The sequence below is a fragment of the Siphateles boraxobius genome, unplaced genomic scaffold, assembly GCF_051911475.1.
Source record: "Siphateles boraxobius isolate OS27281-9 unplaced genomic scaffold, OSU_SipBor_1 55, whole genome shotgun sequence".
Taxonomy (NCBI): domain Eukaryota; kingdom Metazoa; phylum Chordata; class Actinopteri; order Cypriniformes; family Leuciscidae; genus Siphateles; species Siphateles boraxobius.
In genome coordinates, this window is record NW_027509181.1 from 11,139,726 (window position 1) to 11,166,305 (window position 26,580).

The window sequence follows — 26,580 nt, forward strand, 5'->3', positions numbered from 1 at the left end:
CTATCCTAGGCAGCACTTCTCCAGAAACTACTTCTCTGAGGACTACTTCCATTGAAACAACACCCTCAGATAGTACAACAGCCATTGTATTGGAAACAACCACACCTGTAGTGACTACTGTAACGACACCCTCAGTTAGTTCAACAGCAATTGTATTGGAAACATCCACACCTGTAATGACAACTGATTTAAAAAAAACAACCCCAGTTGTCACTACATCTGTGTTAACATCTGCTGTTGAATCAACAACGTTGGCTCAAACTACAACTTCAGAAAGTACTACCCTAGGCAGCACTTCTCCAGAAACTACTTCACTGAGGACTACTTCCACTGAAACGACAACCTCAGTTACTTCCCTAGGCACTACTTTAGCTGAAACGACACTCTCAGTTAGTTCAACAGGAATTGTATTGGAAACATCCACACCTGTAATGACAACTGCTATGAAAACAACCTCAGTTGTTACTACACCTGGCTTAACATCTGCTATTGAATCAACAACGTTGGCTCAAACTACAACTTCAGAAAGTACTACCGTAGGACGTACTTCTCCAGAAACTACAACTCTAGGGACTACTGTAACGACACCCTCAGTTAGTTCAACGGCAATGTTATTGGAAACATCCACACCTGTAGTGACTACTGTAACGACCCCCTCAGTTAGTTCAACAGCAATTGTATTGGAAACATCCACCCCTGTAATGACAACTGCAATGAAGACAATATCAGATGTCACTACAACTTCTGCAGAAAGTACTAACCTAGGACTTATTTCTCCAGAAACTACAACTCTAGGGACTACTGTAACGACACCCGCAGTTAGTTCAACAGCAATTGTATTGGAAAGAACCACACCTGTAGTGACTACTGTAACAACACCCTCAGTTGGTTCAACAGCAATTGTATTGGAATCATCCACACCTGTAATGACAACTGCTATGAAAACAACCCCAGTTGTCACTACATCTGTCTTAAAATCTGCTGTTGAGTCAACAATGTTGGCTCAAACTACAACTTCAGAAAGTACTAGCCTAGGCAGCACTTCTACAGAAACTACAACTCTAGGGACTACTGTAACGATACCCTCAGTTAGTTCAACGGCAATATTATTGGAAACATCCACACCTGTAGGGACTACTCTAACAACACCTTCAGTTAGTACAACAGGAATGGTATTGGAAACATCCACACATGTAATGACAACTGCTATGAAAACAACCTCAGTTGTTACTACACCTGGCTTAACATCTGCTATTGAATCAACAACGTTGGCTCAAACTACAACTTCAGAAAGTACTACCGTAGGACGTACTTCTCCAGAAACTACTTCTCTGAGGACTACTTCCATTGAAACAACACCCTCAGATAGTACAACAGCCATTGTATTGGAAACAACCACACCTGTAGTGACAACTGATTTAAAAAAAACAACCCCAGTTGTCACTACATCTGTGTTAACATCTGCTGTTGAATCAACAACGTTGGCTCAAACTACAACTTCAGAAAGTACTACCCTAGGCAGCACCTCTCCAGAAACTACTTCTCTGAGGACTACTTCCACTAAAACGACAACCTCAGTTACTTCCCTAGGCACTACTTTAGCTGAAACGACACTCTCAGTTAGTTCAACAGGAATTATATTGGAAACATCCACACCTGTAATGACAACTGCTATGAAAACAACCTCAGTTGTTACTACACCTGGCTTAACATCTGCTATTGAATCATCAACGTTGGCTCAAACTACAACTTCAGAAAGTACTACCCTAGGCAGCACTTCTCCAGAAACTACTTCTCTGAGGACTACTTCCATTGAAACAACACCCTCAGATAGTACAACAGCCATTGTATTGGAAACAACCACACCTGTAGTGACTACTGTAACGACACCCTCAGTTAGTTCAACAGCAATTGTATTGGAAACATCCACACCTGTAATGACAACTGATTTAAAAAAAACAACCCCAGTTGTCACTACATCTGTGTTAACATCTGCTGTTGAATCAACAACGTTGGCTCAAACTACAACTTCAGAAAGTACTACCCTAGGCAGCACTTCTCCAGAAACTACTTCTCTGAGGACTACTTCCACTGAAACGACAACCTCAGTTACTTCCCTAGGCACTACTTTAGCTGAAACGACACTCCCAGTTAGTTCAACAGGAATTGTATTGGAAACATCCACACCTGTAATGACAACTGCTATGAAAACAACCTCAGTTGTTACTACACCTGGCTTAACATCTGCTATTGAATCAACAACGTTGGCTCAAACTACAACTTCAGAAAGTACTACCGTAGGACGTACTTCTCCAGAAACTACAACTCTAGGGACTACTGTAACGACACCCTCAGTTAGTTCAACGGCAATATTATTGGAAACATCCACACCTGTAGTGACTACTGTAACGACACCCTCAGTTAGTTCAACAGCAATTGTATTGGAAACATCCACACCTGTATTGACAAATGTTATGAAAACAACCTCAGATGTCACTACAACTTCTGCAGAAAGTACTAACCTAGGACTTACTTCTCCAGAAACTTCAACTCTATGGACTACTGTAACGACACCCTCAGTTACTTCAACAGGAATTGTATTGGAAACATCCACCCCTGTAATGACAACTGCAATGAAGACAATATCAGATGTCACTACAACTTCTGCAGAAAGTACTAACCTAGGACTTATTTCTCCAGAAACTACAACTCTAGGGACTACTGTAACGACACCCGCAGTTAGTTCAACAGCAATTGTATTGGAAAGAACCACACCTGTAGTGACTACTGTAACAACACCCTCAGTTGGTTCAACAGCAATTGTATTGGAATCATCCACACCTGTAATGACAACTGCTATGAAAACAACCCCAGTTGTCACTACATCTGTCTTAAAATCTGCTGTTGAGTCAACAATGTTGGCTCAAACTACAACTTCAGAAAGTACTACCCTAGGCAGCACTTCTACAGAAACTACTTCTCTAAGGACTACTTCCACTGAAACGACACCCTCAGTTAGTTCAACAGGAATTGTATTGGAAACATCCACACCTGTATTGACAACTGCAATGAAAACAACCTCAGATGTCACTACAACTGGCTTAACATCTGGTATTGAATCAACAACGTTGGCTCAAATTACAACTTCAGAAGGTACTACCCTAGGACGTAGTTCTCCTGAAACTACAACTCTAGGAACTACTGTAACGGCACCCTCAGTTAGTTCAACAGCAATTGTATTGGAAACATCCACACCTGTATTGACAACTTCTATGAAAACAACCTCAGATATCACCACAAATAATGCAGAAAGTACTACCCTAAGACATTCTTTTCCAGAAACTACAACTCTAGGGACTACTGTAACGGCACCCTCAGTTAGTTCAACAGGAATTGTATTGGAAACATCCACACCTGTTATGACAACTGCAATGAAAACAACCTCAGTTGTTACTACACCTGGCTTAACATCTGCTATTGAATCAACGACATTGGCTCAAACTACAACTTCAGAAAGTACTACCGTAGGACGTACTTCTCCAGAAACTACAACTCTAGGGACTACTGTAACGATACCCTCAGTTAGTTCAACGGCAATATTATTGGAAACATCCACACCTGTAGGGACTACTCTAACAACACCTTCAGTTAGTACAACAGGAATGGTATTGGAAACATCCACACATGTAATGACAACTGCTATGAAAACAACCTCAGTTGTTACTACACCTGGCTTAACATCTGCTACTGAATCAACAACGTTGGCTCAAACTACAACTTCAGAAAGTACTACCGTAGGACGTACTTCTCCAGAAACTACTTCTCTGAGGACTACTTCCATTGAAACAACACCCTCAGATAGTACAACAGCCATTGTATTGGAAACAACCACACCTGTAGTGACAACTGATTTAAAAAAAACAACCCCAGTTGTCACTACATTTGTGTTAACATCTGCTGTTGAATCAACAACGTTGGCTCAAACTACAACTTCAGAAAGTACTACCCTAGGCAGCACCTCTCCAGAAACTACTTCTCTGAGGACTACATCCACTAAAACGACAACCTCAGTTACTTCCCTAGGCACTACTTTAGCTGAAACGACACTCTCAGTTAGTTCAACAGGAATTGTATTGGAAACATCAACACCTGTAATGACAACTGCTATGAAAACAACCTCAGTTGTTACTACACCTGGCTTAACATCTGCTATTGAATCAACAACGTTGGCTCAAACTACAACTTCAGAAAGTACTACCGTAGGACGTACTTCTCCAGAAACTACAACTCTAGGGACTATTGTAACGACACCCTCAGTTAGTTCAACAGCAATATTATTGGAAACATCCACACCTGTAGGTCCTACTGTAACGACACCCTCAGTTAGTTCAACGGCAGTATTATTGGAAACATCCACACCTTTAGTGACTAATGTAACGACACCCTCAGTTAGTTCAACAGCAATTGTATTGGAAACATCCACACCTGTATTGACAAATGTTATGAAAACAACCTCAGATGTCACTACAACTTCTGCAGAAAGTACTACCCTAGGACTTACTTCTCCAGAAACTTCAACTCCATGGACTAATGTAACGACACCCTCAGTTACTTCAACAGGAATTGTATTGGAAATATCCACACCTGTAATGACAACTGCAATGAAGACAACATCAGATGTCACTACAACTTCTGCAGAAAGTACTAACCTAGGACTTATTTCTCCAGAAACTACAACTCTAGGGACTACTGTAACGACACCCGCAGTTAGTTCAACAGCAATTGTATTGGAAAGAACCACACCTGTAGTGACTACTGTAACAACACCCTCAGTTGGTTCAACAGCAATTGTATTGGAAACATCCACACCTGTAATGACAACCGCAATGAAAACAACCTCAGATGTCACTACACCTGGCTTAACATCTGCTGTTGAATCGACAATGTTGGCTCCAACTACATCTTCAGAAAGTACTACCCTAGTCAGCACTTCTCCAGAAACTACTTCTCTGAGGACTACTTCCACTGAAACGAAACCCTCAGAGAGTACAACAGCCATTGTATTGGAAACAACCACACCTGTAGTGACTACTGTAACAACACCCTCAGTTAGTTCAACAGCAATTGTATTGGAAACATCCACACCTGTAATGACAACTGCTATGAAAACGACCTCAGATGTCACTACAACCTCTGCAGAAAGTACTACTCTACCAAGCACATATCCTGAAACTACTTCCCTAGGCACTACTTCTGCGGAAACTATGCCTTTAGTTAGTTCAATAGTAATTGTATTGGAAACATCCACACCTGTCATAACTGCTATGAAAACAACCTCCGTTGTAACTACACCTGGCTTGACATCTGCTGTTGAAACTACGTTGGCTCAAACTATGACTTGTACAGACAGTACTTCCCTAGGCTGCACAATAGCAGAAACTACTACCCTAGGCACTACTTCCATTAAAACACCCTCTGTTAGTTCAACAGGAATTGTATTGGAAACATCCACACCTGTAATGAAAACTGCAATGAAAACAACCCCAGTTGTCACTACATCTGTCTTAACATCTGCTGTTGAATCAACAATGTTGGCTCAAACTACAACTTCAGAAAGTACTACCCTAGGCAGCACTTCAACAGAAACTACTTCTCTGAGGACTACTTCCACTGAAACGACACCCTCAGTTACTTCCCTAGGCACTACTTTAGCTGAAAAGACACCCTCAGTTAGTTCAACAGGAATTGTATTGGAAACATCCACACCTGTATTGACAACTGCAAAGAAAACAACCTCAGATGTCACTACAACTGGCTTAACATCTGGTATTGAATCAACAACCTTGGCTCAAATTACAACTTCAGAAAGTACTACCCTAGGACGTAGTTCTCCTGAAACTACAACTCTAGGAACTACTGTAACGGCACCCTCAGTTAGTTCAACAGCAATTGTATTGGAAACATCCACACCTGTATTGACAACTTCTATGAAAACAACCTCAGATATCACTACAAATAATGCAGAAAGTACTACCCTAAGACATTCTTTTCCAGAAACTACAACTCTAGGGACTACTGTAACAGCACCCTCAGTTAGTTCAACAGGAATTGTATTGGAAACATCCACACCTGTAGGGACTACTATAATGGCACCTTCAGTTAGTTCAACAGCAATTGTATTGGAAACATCCACACCTGTTATGACAACTGCTATGAAAACAACCTCAGTTGTTACTACACCTGGCTTAACATCTGCTATTGAATCAACGACATTGGCTCAAACTACAACTACTTCAGAAAGTACTACCCTAGGACGTACTTCTCCAGAAACTACAACTCTAGGAACTACTGTAACGACACCCTCAGTTAGTTCAACAGCAATTGTATTGGAAACATCGACACCTGTAGGGACTACTATAACGGCACCTTCAGTTAGTTCAACAGCAATTGTATTGGAAACATCCACACCTGTAATAACAACTGCTATGAAAACCTCAGATGTCACTACAACTTCTGCAGAAAGTACTACTCTACCAAGCACTACCCTACCAAGCACATATCCTGAAACTACTTCCCTAGGCACTACTTCTGCTGAAACTATGCCTTTAGTTAGTTCAACAGGAATTGTATTGGAAACATCCACACGTGTATTTACAACTGCTATGAAAACAACCTCAGATGTCACTACACCTGGCTTAACATCTGCTGTTGAATCAACAACGTTGGCTCAAACTACAACTTCAGAAAGTACTAACCTAGTACGTACTTCTCCAGAAACGTCTTCTCGGTGGACTGCTTCCGCTGAAATGACACCCTCAGTTAGTTCAACAGCAATTGTATTGGAAAGATCCACACCTGTAGGGACCACTGTAATGGCACCATCAGTTAGTTCAACAGCAATTGTATTGGAAACATCCACACTTGTAATGACAACTGCAATGAAAACAACCTCAGATGTCTCTACACCTGGCTTAACATCTGCTGTTGAATCAACAACGTTGGCTCAAACTACAACTTCAGAAAGTATTACCCTAGGACGTAGTTCTCCAGAAACTACAACTCTAGGGACTACTGTAACGGCACCCTCAGTTAGTTCAACAGGAATTGTATTGGAAACATCCACACCTCTAGGGACTACTGTAACAACACCCTCAGTTAGTTCAACAGAAATTGTATTGGAAAGATCCACACCTGTAGGGACTACTGTAATGGCACCCTCAGTTAGTTCAACAGCAATTGCATTGGAAACATCCACACCTGTAATGACAACTGCAATGAAAACAACCCCAGATGTCGCTACAGCTGGCTTAACATCTGATATTGAATCAACGACATTGGCTCAAACTACAACTACTTCAGAGAGTACTACCCTAGAACGTACTTCTCCAGAAACTACGACTCTAGGGACTACTGTAACGAAACCCTCAGTTAGTTCAACCCGAATAGTATTGGAAACATCCACACCTGTAATGACAACTGTTATGAAAACAACCTCAGATATTACTGCAACTTCTGCAGAAATTACTACCCTAGGAAGTACTAATCCAGATACTACAACTCTAGGGACTACTGTAACAACACCCTCCGTTAGTTCAACAGCAATTATATTGGAAACATTCACACCTGTAATTACAACTGCAATGAAAACAACCTCAGATGTCACTACACCTGGCTTAACATCTGCTGTTGAATCAACAACGTTGGCTCAAACTACAACTTCAGAAAGTACTACCCTAGGACGTACTTCTCCAGATACTACTTCTCTGTGGACTACTTCCACTGAAATGACACCCTCAGTTAGTTCAACAGCAATTGTATTGGAAACAACCACACCTGTAGTGACTACTGTAACGACACCGTCAGTTAGTTCAACAGCAATTGTATTGGAAACATCCACACCTGTAATTACAACTGCAATGAAAACAACCTCAGATGTCACTACACCTGGCTTAACATCTGATGTTGAATCAACAACGTTGACTCAAACTACAACTTCAAAAATTAGTACCCTAGGCAGCACTTCTCCAGAAACTACTTCTCTGAGGACTACTTCCACTGAAACGACACCCTCAATTACTTCCCTAGGCACTACTTTAGCTGAAACGACACCCTCAGTTAGTTCAACAGCAATTGTATTGGAAACATCCACACCTGTAATGACAACTGCTATGAAAACGACCTCAGATGTCACTACAACTTCTGCAGAAAGTACTACCCTAGGACTTACTTCTCCAGAAAGTACAACTCTATGGACTATAACAACACCCTCAGTTAGTTCAACAGCTATTGTATTGGAAACAACCACACCTGTAGTGACTACTGTAACGACACCGTCAGTTAGTTCAACAGCAATTGTATTGGAAACATCCACACCTGTAATGACAACTGCTATGAAAACGACCTCAGATGTCACTACAACCTCTGCAGAAAGTACTACTCTACCAAGCACATATCCTGAAACTACTTCCCTAGGCACTACTTTAGCTGAAACGACACCCTCAGTTAGTTCAACAGCAATTGTATTGGAAACATCCACACCTCTAATGACAACTGCTATGAAAACGACCTCAGATGTCACTACAACTTCTCCAGAAAGTACAACTCTATGGACTCTAACAACACCTTCAGTTAGTTCAACAGCAATTGCATTGGAAACATCCACACCTGTAATGACAACTGCAATGAAAACAACCCCAGATGTCGCTACAGCTGGCTTAACATCTGATATTGAATCAACGACATTGGCTCAAACTACAACTACTTCAGAGAGTACTACCCTAGGACGTACTTCTCCAGAAACTACGACTCTAGGGACTACTGTAACGAAACCCTCAGTTAGTTCAACCCGAATAGTATTGGAAACATCCACACCTGTAATGACAACTGTTATGAAAACAACCTCAGATATTACTACAACTTCTGCAGAAATTACTACCCTAGGAAGTACTAATCCAGATACTACAACTCTAGGGACTACTGTAACAACACCCTCAGTTAGTTCAACAGCAATTATATTGGAAACATTCACACCTGTAATTACAACTGCAATGAAAACAACCTCAGATGTCACTACACCTGGCTTAACATCTGCTGTTGAATCAACAACGTTGGCTCAAACTACAACTTCAGAAAGTACTACCCTAGGACGTACTTCTCCAGATACTACTTCTCTGAGGACTACTTCCACTGAAACGACACCCTCAGTTACTTCCCTAGGCACTACTTTAGCTGAAACGACACCCTCAGTTAGTTCAACAGCAATTGTATTGGAAACAACCACACCTGTAGTGACTACTGTAACGACACCGTCAGTTAGTTCAACAGCAATTGTATTGGAAACATCCACACCTGTAATTACAACTGCAATGAAAACAACCTCAGATGTCACTACACCTGGCTTAACATCTGATGTTGAATCAACAACGTTGACTCAAACTACAACTTCAAAAATTAGTACCCTAGGCAGCACTTCTCCAGAAACTACTTCTCTGAGGACTACTTCCACTGAAACGACACCCTCAGTTACTTCCCTAGGCACTACTTTAGCTGAAACGACACCCTCAGTTAGTTCAACAGCAATTGTATTGGAAACATCCACACCTGTAATGACAACTGCTATGAAAACGACCTCAGATGTCACTACAACTTCTGCAGAAAGTACTACCCTAGGACTTACTTCTCCAGAAAGTACAACTCTATGGACTATAACAACACCCTCAGTTAGTTCAACAGCTATTGTATTGGAACCATCCACACCTGTATTTACAACTACTATGAAAACAAGCTCCGTTGTTACTACACCTGGCTTAACATCTGCTATTGAATCAACAACATTGGCTCATACTACAACTACTTCAGAAAGTAATACCCTAGGACGTACTTCTCCAGAAACTACAACTCTAGGGACTCCTGTAACAACACCCTCAGTTAGTTCAACAGCCATTGTGTTGGAAACATCCACACCTTTAGGGACTACTGTAATGGCACCCTCAGTTAGTTCAAAAGCATTTGTATTGGAAACATCCACACTTGTAATGACATCTGCAGAGAAAACAACCTCAGATGTCACTACACCTGGTTTAACATCTGCTGTTGAATCAACAACATTGGCTCAAACTACAACTTCAGAAAGTACTACCCTAGTACGTACTTCTCCAGAAACTACTTCTCTGTGGACTACTTACACTGAAATGACACCCTCAGTTAGTTCCACAGGAATTGTATTGGAAACATCCACACCTGTATTGACAACTGCTATGAAAACGACCTCAGATGTCACTACAACTGCTTCAGAAAGTACTACCCTAGGACTTACTTCTCCAGAAACTACAACTCTAGGGACTTCTGTAACAACACCCCCCGTTAGTTCAACAGCAATTGTATTGGAAACATCCACACCTGTCATAAATGCTATGAAAACAACCTCTGATGTAACTACACCTGGCTTGACATCTGCTGAAACTACGTTGGCTCAAACCATGACTTGTGCAGACAGTACTCCCCTAGGCTGCACAATAGCAGAAACTACCACCCTAGGCACTACTTCCATTGAAACAACACCCTCTGTTAGTTCAACAGCAATTGTATTGGAAACATCTGCACCGGTAATGACTACTGCTATGAAAATAACCCCAGTTGTCACTACATCTGTCTTAACATCTGCTGTTGAATCAACAACGTTGGCTCAAACTACAACTTCAGAAAGTACTACCCAAGGCAGCACTTCTCCAGAAACTACTTCTCTGAGGACTACTTCCACTGAAACAACACCCTCAGTTACTTCCCTAGGCACTACTTTAGCTGAAACAACATCTTCAGTTAGTTCAACAGGAATTGTATTGGAAACATCCACACCTGTATTTACAACTACTATGAAAACAATCTCAGTTGTTACTACACCTGGCTTAACATCCGGTATTGAATCAACAACATTGGCTCAAACTACAATTTCAAAAAGTACTACCCTTGGACGTACTTCTCCAGAAACTACAACTCTATGGACTACTGTAACGACTCCCTCAGGTAGTTCAACAGGAATTGCATTGGAAACATCCCCATCTGTAATGACAACTGCTATGAAAACAACCTCAGATGTCACTACAACCTCTGCAGAAAGTACTACTCTACCAAGCACATATCATGAAACCACTTCCCTAGGCACTACTTCTGCTGAAACTATGCCTTTAGTTAGTTCAACAGGAATTGTATTGGAAACATCCACCCCTTTAATTACAACTGCTATGAAAACAACCTCAGATGTCACTACGCCTGGCTTAACATCTGCTGTTGAATCAACAACGTTGTCTCAAACTACAACTTCAGAAAGTACTACCCTAGGACGTACTTCTCCAGAAACAACTACTCTGTGGACTACTTCCACTGAAATGACACCCTCAGTTAGTTCAACAGCAATTGTATTGGAAACATCCACACCTGTCATAAATGCTATGAAAACAACCTCCAATGTAACTACACCTGGCTTGACATCTGCTGAAACTATGTTGGCTCAAACTATGACTTGTGCAGACAGTACTTCCCTAGGCTGCACAATAGCAGAAACTACCACCCTAGGCTCTACTTCCATTGAAACAACACCCTCTATTAGTTCAACAGGAATTGTATTGGAAACATCCACACCTGTAATGAAAACTGCTATGAAAACAACCTCAGTTGTTACAACACCTGGCTTAACATCTGCTGTTGAATCAACAACGTTGGCTCAAACTACAACTACTTCAGAAAGTACTACCCTAGGACGTACTTCTCCAGAAACTACAGCTGTAGGGACTACTTTATCGACACCCTCGGTTAGTTCAACAGGAATTGTATTGGAAACATCCACACCTGTAATGACAACTGCTATGAAAACAACTTCAGTTGTCGCTACAACTTCTGCAGAAAGTACTACCGTAGGACATACTTCTCCAGAAACTACAACTCTAGAGACTACTGTAACACCCTCAGTTAGTTCAACAGGAATTGTATTGAAAACGTCCACACCTGTAGGGACTACTGTAATGGCACCCTCAGTTAGTTCAACCCGAATATTATTGGAAACATCCACACCTGTAATGACAACTGCAATGAAAACAACCTCAGATCTCACTACACCTGGCTTAACATCTGCTGTTGATTCAACAATTTTGGCTCAAACTACAACTTCAGAAAATACTACCCTAGTATTTACTTCTCCAGAAACTACAACTCTAGGGACTACTGTAACGGCACCCTCAGTTAGTTCAACAGCAATTGTATTGGAAACAACCAAACATGTAGTGACTACTGTAACGACACCCTCAGTTAGTTCAACATCAACTGTATTGGAAACATCCACACCTGTAATGACAACTGCTATGAAAACAACCTCAGTTGTTACAACACCTGGCTTAACATCTGCTATTGAATCAACGACATTGGCTCAAACTACAACTACTTCAGAAAGTACTACCCTGGGACGTACTTCTCCAGAAACTACAACTCTAGGGACTACTGTAACGACACCCTCAGTTAGTTCAACAGCAATTGTATTGGAAACATCCGCCCCTGTAGGGACTACTGTAACGACACCCTCAGTTAGTTCAACAGCAATTGTATTGGAAACATCCACACCTGTAGGGACTAATGTTACGACACCATCAATTAGTTCAACAGCAATTGTATTGGAAACATCCACACCTGTAATTACAACTGCTATGAAAACAACCTCAGTTGTTACTACACCTGGCTTAACATCTGCTATTGAATCAAAAACGTTGGCTCAAACTACAACTTCAGAAAGTACTACCCTAGTACGTACTTCTCCAGAAGCTACTTCTCTGTGGACTACTTCCACTGAAATGACACACTCGGTTAGTTCAACAGCAATTGTATTGGAAACAACCACACCTGTAATGACAACTGCTATGAAAACGAACTCAGATGTCACTACAACTTCTGCAGAAAGTATTACTCTACCAAGCACATATCCTGAAACTACTTCCCTAGGCACTACTTCTGCTGAAACTATGCCTGTAGTTAGTTCAACAGAATTGGAAACATCCACACCTGTAATGACAACTGCGCCTTTAGTTAGTTCAACAGTATTGGAAACATCCACACCTGTAATGACAACTGCTATGAAAACAACCCCAGTTGTCACTACATCTGTCTTAACATCTGCTGTTGAATTCACAACGTTGGCTCAAACTACAACTTCAGAAAGTACTATCCCAGGCAGCACTTCTCCAGAAGCTACTTCTCTGAGGACTACTTTCACTGAAAAGACACCCTCAGTTATTTCCCTAGGCACTACTTTAGCTGAAACAACACCCTCAGTTAGTTCAACAGAAATTTTATTGGAGACATCCACAACTGTAATGACAACTGCAATGAAAACAACCTCAGATGTCACTACACCTGGCTTAACATCTGCTGTTGAATCAACAACGTTGGCTCAAACTACAACTTCAGAAAGTACTACCCTAGGACGTAGTTCTTCAGAAAATACAACTCTAGTGACTACTCTAACGACACCCTCAGTTATTTCAACAGCAGTTGTATTGGAAACATCCACACCTTTATTGACAACTGCTATGAAAACAACCTCAGATGTCACTACAACTTCTGCAGAAAGTACTACCCTAGGACGTACTTCTCCAGAAACTACAACTCTAGGGACTACTGTAACGACACCCTCAGTTAGTTCAACAGCAATTGTATTGGAAACATCCGCCCCTGTAGGGACTACTGTAACGACACCCTCAGTTAGTTCAACAGCAATTGTATTGGAAACATCCACACCTGTAGGGACTAATGTTACGACACCCTCAATTAGTTCAACAGCAATTGTATTGGAAACATCCACACCTGTAATTACAACTGCTATGAAAACAACCTCAGTTGTTACTACACCTGGCTTAACATCTGCTATTGAATCAAAAACGTTGGCTCAAACTACAACTTCAGAAAGTACTACCCTAGTACGTACTTCTCCAGAAGCTACTTCTCTGTGGACTACTTCCACTGAAATGACACACTCGGTTAGTTCAACAGCAATTGTATTGGAAACAACCACACCTGTAATGACAACTGCTATGAAAACGAACTCAGATGTCACTACAACTTCTGCAGAAAGTATTACTCTACCAAGCACATATCCTGAAACTACTTCCCTAGGCACTACTTCTGCTGAAACTATGCCTGTAGTTAGTTCAACAGAATTGGAAACATCCACACCTGTAATGACAACTGCGCCTTTAGTTAGTTCAACAGTATTGGAAACATCCACACCTGTAATGACAACTGCTATGAAAACAACCCCAGTTGTCACTACATCTGTCTTAACATCTGCTGTTGAATTCACAACGTTGGCTCAAACTACAACTTCAGAAAGTACTATCCCAGGCAGCACTTCTCCAGAAGCTACTTCTCTGAGGACTACTTTCACTGAAAAGACACCCTCAGTTATTTCCCTAGGATCTACTTTAGCTGAAACAACACCCTCAGTTAGTTCAACAGAAATTTTATTGGAGACATCCACAACTGTAATGACAACTGCAATGAAAACAACCTCAGATGTCACTACACCTGGCTTAACATCTGCTTTTGAATCAACAACGTTGGCTCAAACTACAACTTCAGAAAGTACTACCCTAGGACGTAGTTCTTCAGAAAATACAACTCTAGGGACTACTCTAACGACACCCTCAGTTATTTCAACAGCAGTTGTATTGGAAACATCCACACCTTTATTGACAACTGCTATGAAAACAACCTCAGATGTCACTACAACTTCTGCAGAAAGTACTACCCTAGGACGTACTTCTCCAGAAACTACAACTCTAGGGACTACTGTAACGACACCCTCAGTTAGTTCAACAGCAATTGTATTGGAAACATCCACACCTGTATTTACAACTGCTATGAAAACAACCTCAGTTGTTACAACACCTGGCTTAACATCTGCTATTGAATCAACGACAATGGCTCAAACTTCAACTACTTCAGAAAGTAATACCCTAGGACATACTTCTCCAGAAACTACAACTCTAGGGACTACTGTAACGACACCCTCAGTTAGTTCAACAGCAATTGTATTGGAAACATCCACACCTGTAATGACAACTGCTATGAAAATGACCTCAGATGTCACTACACCTGGCTTAACATCTGCTATTGAATCAACAACGTTGGCTCAAACTACAACTTCAGAAAGTACTACCCTAGTACGTACTTCTCCAGAAACTACTTCTCTGAGGACTACTTCCACTGAAATGACACCCTCAGTTAGTTCAACAGCAATTTTATTGGAAACAACCACACCTGTAATGACAACTGCTATGAAAACGAACTCAGATGTCACTACAACCTCTGCAGAAAGTACTTCTCTACCAAGCACATATCCTGAAACTACTTCCCTAGGCACTACATCTGCAGAAAATATGCCTTTAGTTAGTTCAGCAGGAATTGCATTAGAAACATCCACACCTGTCATAACTGCTATGAAAACAACCTCCAATATAACTACACCTGGCTTGACATCTGCTGTTGAAACTACGTTGGCTCAAACAATGACTTGTGCAGACAGTACTTCCCTAGGCTGCACAATAGCAGAAACTACTACCCTAGGCAGTACTTCCATAGAAACAACACCCTCTGTTAGTTCAACAGGAATTGTATTGGAAACATCCACACCTGTAATGACAAATGCTATGAAAACAACCCCAGTTGTCACTACATCTGTCTTAACATCTGCTGTTGAATCAACAACGTTGGCTCAAACTACAACTTCAGAAAGTACTATCCTAGGCAGCACTTCTCCAGAAACAACTACTCTGAGGACTACTTCCACTGAAATGACACCCTCAGTTAGTTCAACAGCTATTGTATTGGAAACATCCACACCTGTAATGACAACTGCTATGAAAACTACCTCAGATGTCACTACAACTTCTGCAGAAAGTACTTCTCCAGAAACTACAACTCTAGGGTTTACTGTTACCACACCCTCAGTTAGTTCAACAGCAGTTGTATTGGAAACATCGACACCTGTAGGGACTACTGTAACGACACCCTCAGTTAGTTCAACAGCAATTGTATTGGAAACTTCCACACCTGTAATGACAACTGCTATGAAAAAGACCTTAGATGTGACTAAACCTTCTCCAGAAAGTACTACCCTAGGACATTTTACTCCAGAAACTACAACTCTAGGGACTACTGTAACGACACCCTCAGTTATTTCAACAGCAATTGTATTGGAATTATCCACACCTTTATTTACAACTGCTATGAAAACAACCTCAGTTGTTACAACACCTGGCTTAACATCTGCTATTGAATCAACGACATTGGCTCAAACTACAACTACTTCAGAAAGTACTACCCTAGGACGTACTTCTCCAGAAACTACAACTCTAGGGACTACTGTAATGACACCCTCAGTTAGTTCAACAGCAATTGTATTGGAAACATCCACACCTGAAGGGACTACTGTAACGACACCCTCAGTTAGTTCAACAGCAATTGTATTGGCAACATCCGAACCTGTAATGACAACTGCTATGAAAACAACCTCAGATGTCACTACAACTTCTGCAGAAAGTACTACTCTACCAAGCACATATGCTGAAACTTCTTCCCTAGCCACTACATCTGCTGAAACTATACCTTTAGTTAGTTCAACAGGAGTTGTATTGGAAACATCCACACCTGTCATAGCTGCAATGAAAACAGCCTCTGATGTAACTACACTTGGCTTGACATCTGCTGTTGAAACTACGTTGGCTCAAACTATGACTTGTGCAGACAGTACTTCCCTAGGCTGCACAATAGCAGAAACTACTACCCTAGGTAGTACTTCCATTGAAACAACATCCTCTGTTAGTTCAACAGGAATTGTATTGGAAACATCCACACCTGTAATGACAACTGCTATGAAGAAAAACCCAGTTATCACTACATCTGTCTTAACATCTGCTGTTGAATCAACAACGTTGGCTCAAACTACAACTTCTTCAGAAAGTACTATCCTTGGCAGCACTTCTCCAGAAACTACTTCTCTGAGGACTACTTCCACTGAAACGACACCCTCAGTTAGTTCAACAGCAATTGTATTGGCAACATCCGAACCTATAATGACAACTGCTATGAAAACAACCTCAGATGTTACTACACCTGGCTTAACATCTGCTGTTGAATCAACAATGTTGGCTCAAACTACATCTCCAGAATCTACTTCCTTAGGCACAACTTCTCTTATACCTTCATCCCCAGGCACTACTTCTGTTGAAACAACACCCTCAGTTAGTTCAACGGGGATTATATTGGAGAAATCCACACCAGTAATGACAACTGCAATGAAAACAGCCTCAGGTGTCACTACAACTTCTGCAGAAAGTACTACTCTACCAAGCACATATCCTGAAACTACTTCCCTAGCCACTACGTCTGCTGAAACTATACCTTTAGTTAGTTCAACAGGAGTTGTATTGGAAACATCCACACCTGTCATAGCTGCAATGAAAACAACCTCTGATGTAACTGCACTTGGCTTGACATCTGCTATTGAAACTACGTTGGCTCAAACTATGACTTGTGCAGACAGTACTTCCCTAGGCTGCACAATAGCAGAAACTACTACCCTAGGTAGTACTTCCATTGAAACAACATCCTCTGTTAGTTCAACAGGAATTGTATTGGAAACATCCACACCTGAAGGGACTACTGTAACGACACCCTCAGTTAGTTCAACAGCAATTGTATTGGCAACATCCGAACCTGTAATGACAACTGCTATGAAAACAACCTCAGATGTTACTACACCTGGCTTAACATCTGCTGTTGAATCAACAATGTTGGCTCAAACTACAACTTCAGAAAGTACTACCCTAGTACGTACTTCACCAGAAACTACTACTCTGTGGACTACTTCCACTGAAATGACACCCTCAGTTAGTTCAACAGCAATTGTATTGGAAACAACCACACCTGTAATGACAACTGCTATGAAAACAACCTCAGATGTCACTACAACTTCTGCAGAAAGTACTACTCTACCAAGCACATATCCTGAAACTACTTCCCTAGCCACTACGTCTGCTGAAACTATACCTTTAGTTAGTTCAACAGGAGTTGTATTGGAAACATCCACACCTGTAATGACAACTCCAATGAAAACAACCCCAGATGTCACTTCACCTGGCTTAACATCTGCTGTTGAATCAACAACGTTGGCTCAAACTACAATTTCAGAAAGTACTACCTTAGGCAGCACTTCTCCAGGAACTACAACTCTAGGGAATACTGTAACAACACCCTCAGTTAGTTCAAGAGGAATTGTATTGGAAACATCCACACCTGTAATGACTATTGTTATGAAAACTACCTTAGATGTCACTACATCTGGCTTAACATCTGCTGTTAAATCAACAACGTTGGCTCAAACTACAACTTCAGAAACTACTACCTTAGGCAGCACTTTTCCAGAAACTACTTCCCTAGGCACTACTTCCACTGAAACAAAACCATCAGTTAGTTCAAAAGGAATTGAATTGGAAACATACACGCCTTTAATGACAACTGCTATGAAAATAACCTCAGATGTCACTACAACTTCTGCAGAAAGTACCATTTTACACAGTACATCTTTGGAAAGTACTTCCCTAGCCCCTACTTCTGCTGAAACTACGCCTTCAGTTAGTTCAATGGGAATTGTATTGGAAACATCCACTCCTGTAATGACATCTGATGTTGAAACAACGTTTGCTCAAACTACATCTCCAGAATCTACTTCCTTAGGCACAACTTCTCTTATACCTTCATCCCCAGGCACTACTTCTGTTGAAACGACACCCTCAGTTAGTTCAACGGGGATTATATTGGAGACATCCACACCAGTAATGACAACTGCAATGAAAACAGCCTCAGGTGTAACTACACCTGGTTTAAAATCTGCATTTGAATCCACAATGTTTCTGAATACAACCGTAGAAATGACTACCATAGGCACAACTTCTCCAGTAACTTTTACTCCTGGCGTCACTTCTGCGGAAACAACACCGTTATTTAGTTCAACAGTAATTCATTTGGAATCATTAACAGCAATTCATTTGGAACCATCCACATCCTTAATGGCAACTGTTGGAGAAACAACCTCACCTGAAAATTGTTGCTTCTGCAGAAAGTACCCTAGACACCACTTATGTAGACAGTACCATATTGGAAACGTGTACAGCTGCAATTACAGTACAAAAAGTTGGGTTACAAGGCCAGCTACTGCAGAAACAACGCATTCAGTTAAGTTAACAGAAATTAATTTGGAAACATCAACCTCTATAATGACAACTGCTGGAACAGCTACACCTGAAGAAAACTGCTGCTTTTGCAGGAAGTACCCTAGACACCACTTATGTAGACAGTACCATATTGGAAACGTGTACAGCTGCAATGACAGTACAAAAAGTTGGGTTACAAGGCCAGCTACTGCAGAAACACCACATTCAGTTAAGTCAACAGAAATTAATTTGGAAACATCTATAATGACAACTGCTGGAACAGCTACACCTGAAGAAAACTGCTGCTTTTGCAGGAAGTACCCTAGACACCACTTATGTAGACCGTACCATATTGGAAATGTGTACAGATGCAATGACAGTACAAAAAGTTGGGTTACAAGGCCAGCTACTGCAGAAACACCACATTCAGTTAAGTCAACAGAAATTAATTTGGAAACATCAACACCAATGATAACTGCTGGAGCAACATCTTCACCTGAAGAAAACTGCTGCTTTTGCAGGAAGTACCCAAGGCACCACTTATGTAGACAGTACCATATTGGAAATGTGTACAGATGCAATGACAGTACAAAAAGTTGGGTTACAAGGCCAGCTACAGCTACTGCAGAAACAATGCATTCAGTTAAGTCAACAGAAATTAATTTGGAAACATCAACACCAATGATAACTGCTGGAGCAACATCTTCACCTGAAGAAAACTGCTGCTTTTGCAGGAAGTACCCTAGGCACCACTTATGTAGACAGTACCATATTGGAAACGTGTACAGATGCAATGACAGTACAAAAAGTTGGGTTACAAGGCCAGCTACTGCAGAAACAACACATTCAGTTAAGTCAACAGAAATTAATTTGGAAACATCAACACCTATAATGACAACTGCTGGAACAACAGCTACACCTGAAGAAAACTGCTGCTTTTGCAGGAAGTACCCTAGGCACCACTTATGTAGACAGTACCATATTGGAAACGTGTACAGCTGCAATGACAGTACAAAAAGTTGGGTTACAAGGCCAGCTACTGCAGAAACAACGCATTCAGTTAAGTCAACAGAAATTAATTTGGAAACATCAACACCAATGATAACTGCTGGAGCAACATCTTCACCTGAAGAAAACTGCTGCTTTTGCAGGAAGTACCCTAGGCACCACTTATGTAGACAGTACCATATTGGAAACGTGTACAGATGCAATGACAGTACAAAAAGTTGGGTTACAAGGCCAGCTATTGCAGAAACAACACATTCAGTTAAGTCAACAGAAATTAATTTGGAAACATCAACACCTATAATGACAACTGCTGGAACAACAGCTACACCTGAAGAAAACTGCTGCTTTTGCAGGAAGTACCCTAGACACCACTTATGTAGACAGTACCATATTGGAAACATGTACAGATGCAATGACAGTACAAAAAGTTGGGTTACAAGGCCAGCTACTGCAGAAACAACGCATTCAGTTAAGTCAACAGAAATTAATTTGGAAACATCAACACCAATGATAACTGCTGGAGCAACATCTTCACCTGAAGAAAACTGCTGCTTTTGCAGGAAGTACCCTAGGCACCACTTATGTAGACAGTACCATATTGGAAACGTGTACAGATGCAATGACAGTACAAAAAGTTGGGTTACAAGGCCAGCTACTGCAGAAACAACACATTCAGTTAAGTCAACAGAAATTAATTTGGAAACATCAACACCTATAATGACAACTGCTGGAACAACAGCTACACCTGAAGAAAACTGCTGCTTTTGCAGGAAGTACCCTAGACACCACTTATGTAGACAGTACCATATTGGAAACATGTACAGATGCAATGACAGTACAAAAAGTTGGGTTACAAGGCCAGCTACTGCAGAAACAACGCATTCAGTTAAGTCAACAGAAATTAATTTGGAAACATCAACACCAATGATAACTGCTGGAGCAACATCTTCACCTGAAGAAAACTGCTGCTTTTGCAGGAAGTACCCTAGGCACCACTTATGTAGACAGTACCATATTGGAAACGTGTACAGATGCAATGACAGTACAAAAAGTTGGGTTACAAGGCCAGCTACTGCAGAAACAACACATTCAGTTAAGTCAACAGAAATTAATTTGGAAACATCAACACCTATAATGACAACTGCTGGAACAACAGCTACACCTGAAGAAAACTGCTGCTTTTGCAGGAAGTACCCTAGGCACCACTTATGTAGACAGTACCATATTGGAAACGTGTACAGCTGCAATGACAGTACAAAAAGTTGGGTTACAAGGCCAGCTACTGCAGAAACAACGCATTCAGTTAAGTCAACAGAAATTAATTTGGAAACATCAACACCAATGATAACTGCTGGAGCAACATCTTCACCTGAAGAAAACTGCTGCTTTTGCAGGAAGTACCCTAGGCACCACTTATGTAGACAGTACCATATTGGAAACGTGTACAGATGCAATGACAGTACAAAAAGTTGGGTTACAAGGCCAGCTATTGCAGAAACAACACATTCAGTTAAGTCAACAGAAATTAATTTGGAAACATCAACACCTATAATGACAACTGCTGGAACAACAGCTACACCTGAAGAAAACTGCTGCTTTTGCAGGAAGTACCCTAGACACCACTTATGTAGACAGTACCATATTGGAAACATGTACAGATGCAATGACAGTACAAAAAGTTGGGTTACAAGGCCAGCTACTGCAGAAACAACGCATTCAGTTAAGTCAACAGAAATTAATTTGGAAACATCAACACCAATGATAACTGCTGGAGCAACATCTTCACCTGAAGAAAACTGCTGCTTTTGCAGGAAGTACCCTAGGCACCACTTATGTAGACAGTACCATATTGGAAACGTGTACAGATGCAATGACAGTACAAAAAGTTGGGTTACAAGGCCAGCTACTGCAGAAACAACACATTCAGTTAAGTCAACAAATTAATTTGGAAACATCAACACCTATAATGACAACTGCTGGAACAACAGCTACACCTGAAGAAAACTGCTGCTTTTGCAGGAAGAACCCTAGACACCACTTATGTAGACAGTACCATATTGGAAACATGTACAGATGCAATGACAGTACAAAAAGTTGGGTTACAAGGCCAGCTACTGCAGAAACAACGCATTCAGTTAAGTCAACAGAAATTAATTTGGAAACATCAACACCAATGATAACTGCTGGAGCAACATCTTCACCTGAAGAAAACTGCTGCTTTTGCAGGAAGTACCCTAGGCACCACTTATGTAGACAGTACCATATTGGAAACGTGTACAGATGCAATGACAGTACAAAAAGTTGGGTTACAAGGCCAGCTATTGCAGAAACAACACATTCAGTTAAGTCAACAAACTAATTTGGAAGCATCAACACCAATGATAACTAACTTTTTAAACCACAATGGCTCTGAAAACTTCCACTTCATGAGAAACTACTTGGGCACAACAGCAGAAAAAACACCAACAGTTAGTTCAACAGGAGTTGTATTGGAAACATCCACACCTGTAATGACAGCTTCTGGAGGATCAACCTCACTTGAAACTACACCTGGCTTAATATCCGCTGTTGAATCCAATCCACAGTTCAACAGGAATTCTATTTTCAACTACTGCCTCACCATACCATTGAAACTACAATCACTCTGAAGTTGTTCCAGTAAAAGTGGTTCATTGGGCAGTAGTAGTTTTCAGTTAGTTCAACAGGAATTTTGGAAACATCTACAGCTGTAATGATCATAAGAAGAGTAGGATTACAAGGCCCGCTACAGCAGCTAAAACATTTCCACAAAACCATCAACTGCAACTGCTGAAGCCACATCCGTATACATCCGTATATACAACTGCTTCCACAACTGCAGTTGTAAGTTTTAAATCTGAATTTTTACAAATGCCCTCACCTGTAATGACAGCAGGAGATGCAACAAACTCTGCTTAAAAATCAGCAAGGTAGATGTGTAGTTGCAGTACTGTTACTTAGTAAAATTGCACTATTTATTTTTAGCTTCAACTGAAATAAAACAAAACTAATTTGAACCAGTTGTATTGATTTAAGAAATATTGTGTAATTACTCTATAGCAGCCTTTACTTTGACTTGACAATTTTATTGCAAAGTTTTCATCTTTTTCTTATGGACAATTTCAACATTTTAATGCATCGGTCCATTTTTAAATATATAATTTATTTTGTTTTGTTCCATCAGGTGAATAATGTTTGCTGTTGTTTACCTTTAGGCCATCATGGATTGCAGATTTAAATATGTATGATGTAATGAACTCAGCGACTATTTTCAGGTAAGTCTTTTGGAGACACAACTGTACAGATTTAATTGATTTCAGTAGTAGCCAATGTAAACAATTAACTGCTGACTAAAGCCCCCGATAATTCTTTCCTCTCAATAAAATAAACGCACAAAACTGAGAAAACAGCTAGCATTTTTTTAATAAAGCATAGCAATTATATTTACTAGAGTGCCGAATTGCAGAATTTGTGCAGTCACATCACGTTTATTTATATAGCACTTTATACAATAGATTGCAAACTGTTTTGCCAGTTAGTTTTGGCCTGATTTTGTTTTCAAATGACATCATCAGTTCGTTCTTCGATTTCACTAAGTATATCGGGGCTAGGGTTGGGTATCGGTGGGGTTTTATCCAATACCAGTACCTACTCGGTATTTTTTAAATGGTTCCGGTGCTTGAAACGGTACTTAAGAAAAAGAAACAGCACACACACTTTGTCAAAAAATAATACCCTTTTATTTACAGGGCCAAACTGGAGACAATATTAACTTAAATCTTTAAACAATATAAATACAAGTAACATATGGTAATAATAAATAAACCAATATAAAATAAAAATTCACATTTAAATATCAAATAAAACAATATTGTATCAAACAATGTAATAATACTGGAGATTAATGGAGATTACTACCAGGGTAATATAATCTCGACATGGCTACAGGTTTCCATGTTTTGTCTGCCTGAACCAGTCATGTAAGTTATCTGGTCATTGTACTAGTTATGGCAGCGATAAGCTTGGCGATTTTGGTATTTTGTTCCCATTGCGTCTTAGCTACGCAGCTTTGAGTAAACCTATGAAAGAGAACGTCTCTGGTTACTGTATGTTCTCTGAATAGGGAACGTCGCTGCCAAGCTCCTCTCGCTGCTGACAAGCTTCCTTTTTTGGCAGAGAAATCTGAGGAGCAGATGATGCGCGCTCTAATATAACATGACATGACGAGGCGGCGCCCACGCCATGATTCTTTATGGGCTTCAGACAATCGGCACACCCAGAGGGCGTTCTGACGCGTAATTTTACACGTAAAATGCAGCCAAACCTTGGAGCGTTTTGTCTCTCTATCAGCAGACGTTCCGGGAGTCTCCCGCATATTGATAACGGCTCCCTGATGCCCGCAAATTAGTTAAAATCTCCCGGAATCTAGAGAGAGCAAGAGCGCGCATGTGAGACAGAACAGACTGTGCTCCAAACCGTATAGTGCGGAGAGGGAGAGAGCGAGAGAGCGAGAGAGCTTGCGTGTGTGCGCCTCATGACACTGAGTCAGGCACCGAAATCAGGCACAGAAATTTTCGTTCTTATTCGGTCTGGTTACTACCGTTTACGTCGGAACCGGTTCCCTATTGGCACCGCTCTTCGCTACCCAACCCTAATCGGGGCCTTAACTTAGCTGAACTGTGTACAAAAACTGTTCATATATTAAGCAGTATGTAGTATTTCTATGCAGGTTTCACTTACTAAATGATTTTCCTGCTCTCCTTAAAGGGATGCTTTCCCCACAAATTTATTTTACCTGCCTCATGTGGTTCCAAACCCTTAGGACTTAATTTTCAGAATACAAATTAAGATTTTTAATATTCTCATAATTTTGTCCATCCTAGTAATGCATTGTAATGCACAGAGCACATAAAATTTGGCGAACGGAAGTTGAAACGCAAGTAAGTTTGATTGTGTAGGCTTTCAGTGGATGGACAAAATGAAATATTTTTTTTATTATTTTTTTCTTGACAAATTTGCTCACTCATGTTGTCCCAAAATGTTTTTTGGGTCAACTAACCCTTGGAGTACATGTTGTGAAGTATATGAAGCAACAACCTTTAACTAATTATGTTCATATTTTGCAGTTGTATCTGAGGAACAAGCACACCATTGATAATGCCACTTCTAACAAGATAGACAAGCAGATGAAGGACAATGAGATGAGGACAAGGTCTTGTGGTATTCCTTAAAGACTGCTACTCCAAATACAGATATTCTGTTCTTCTGGTAATTTTATCAAATCGAAATGTCAATTTCAATATGCCATATGTTTACTTTTTATATTTTTTGCAATTGTTTTTGGAAAATGTTTTTATATTTTGTGTAAAATGTCACTATATTAAATTAATAAAATATTGTCACTGTTCTCAACGTAAATTTGTTTTGATTTAGGTGTCCTGTTTAGGTCCACATGTTTGTTATATTGGAAAAGCATTTCATAAGTTTTAAAGACTTTATTGGCAAAAACATTCAACATGCAAATAGTCAATATTTTCAGTATTGACCCTTCATAAACTCTGCAATTCACTATGGCATGTTGGATATCAGCTTCTGGGCCAAATCCTGAATGATGGCGATCAATTCTTGCCTTATTAGTGCTTGGAGTTGATCACAATTTGTGAACTTCAGCTTGCCCACTCGCATTTTGAGGATTAACCAGAGGTTCTCTTTTGGATTAAAGGGGTTGTCGGATGCCCATTTTCCACAGGTTGGTATGATTCTTTAGGGTCTTAATGTAAAGTTTATAACATACTTCGGTTAAAATTCCTCCGTTTCGGTGCTTGTCTCTTTAAATGATGAGCAACTGCTCACCTCACCCTTCTCTTCCTTGGGGCGTGTTGACACAAGACGCATAAAGAACTGACTTGGCAACCTGCCTTGGCCGACAATATAGCAAATTAAGCTTTTTGCAATTTTTTTTTAAATGCATCTGATCACTGCACAATCTAGAAACAGTGTGAATCAACACCACCACAACTAAAAGGTTAGCAGAAAGCAGAAAGCTTTATTTTGGCCACGGTTGTACAAGTCACTTCAACTTAAATTATATTAATCTAACTGAAAACAATTTAGATTTATGAGATTCAACTCGCTTGAAGTTAATGTAAAACATTTTGCAGTGACATAGTGATCATGTTTTTTTTATTTTTTTTTTAGTGTAGACAGTTCAGATTTCACAGTTGAGGCCCATGCATTGCTTTTATCTGTAGAACAAATAGAAAAGGAAGAGTCAAGTCTTTTTTTTTTTTTTTTTGTACAT

General features: G+C 40.4%; 1 long non-coding RNA gene across 1 annotated transcript; it reads left to right on the forward strand.

Moving 5' to 3' along the window:
* The first annotated feature begins 22,653 nt into the window (after positions 1–22,653).
* LOC143714774 (uncharacterized) lies at positions 22,654–25,686 on the forward strand. Its single transcript, XR_013195605.1, has 3 exons — positions 22,654–23,123; positions 23,464–23,554; positions 25,406–25,686. It is a non-coding gene; the product is annotated as an uncharacterized LOC143714774 (long non-coding RNA).
* Positions 25,687–26,580: the final 894 nt, after the last annotated feature.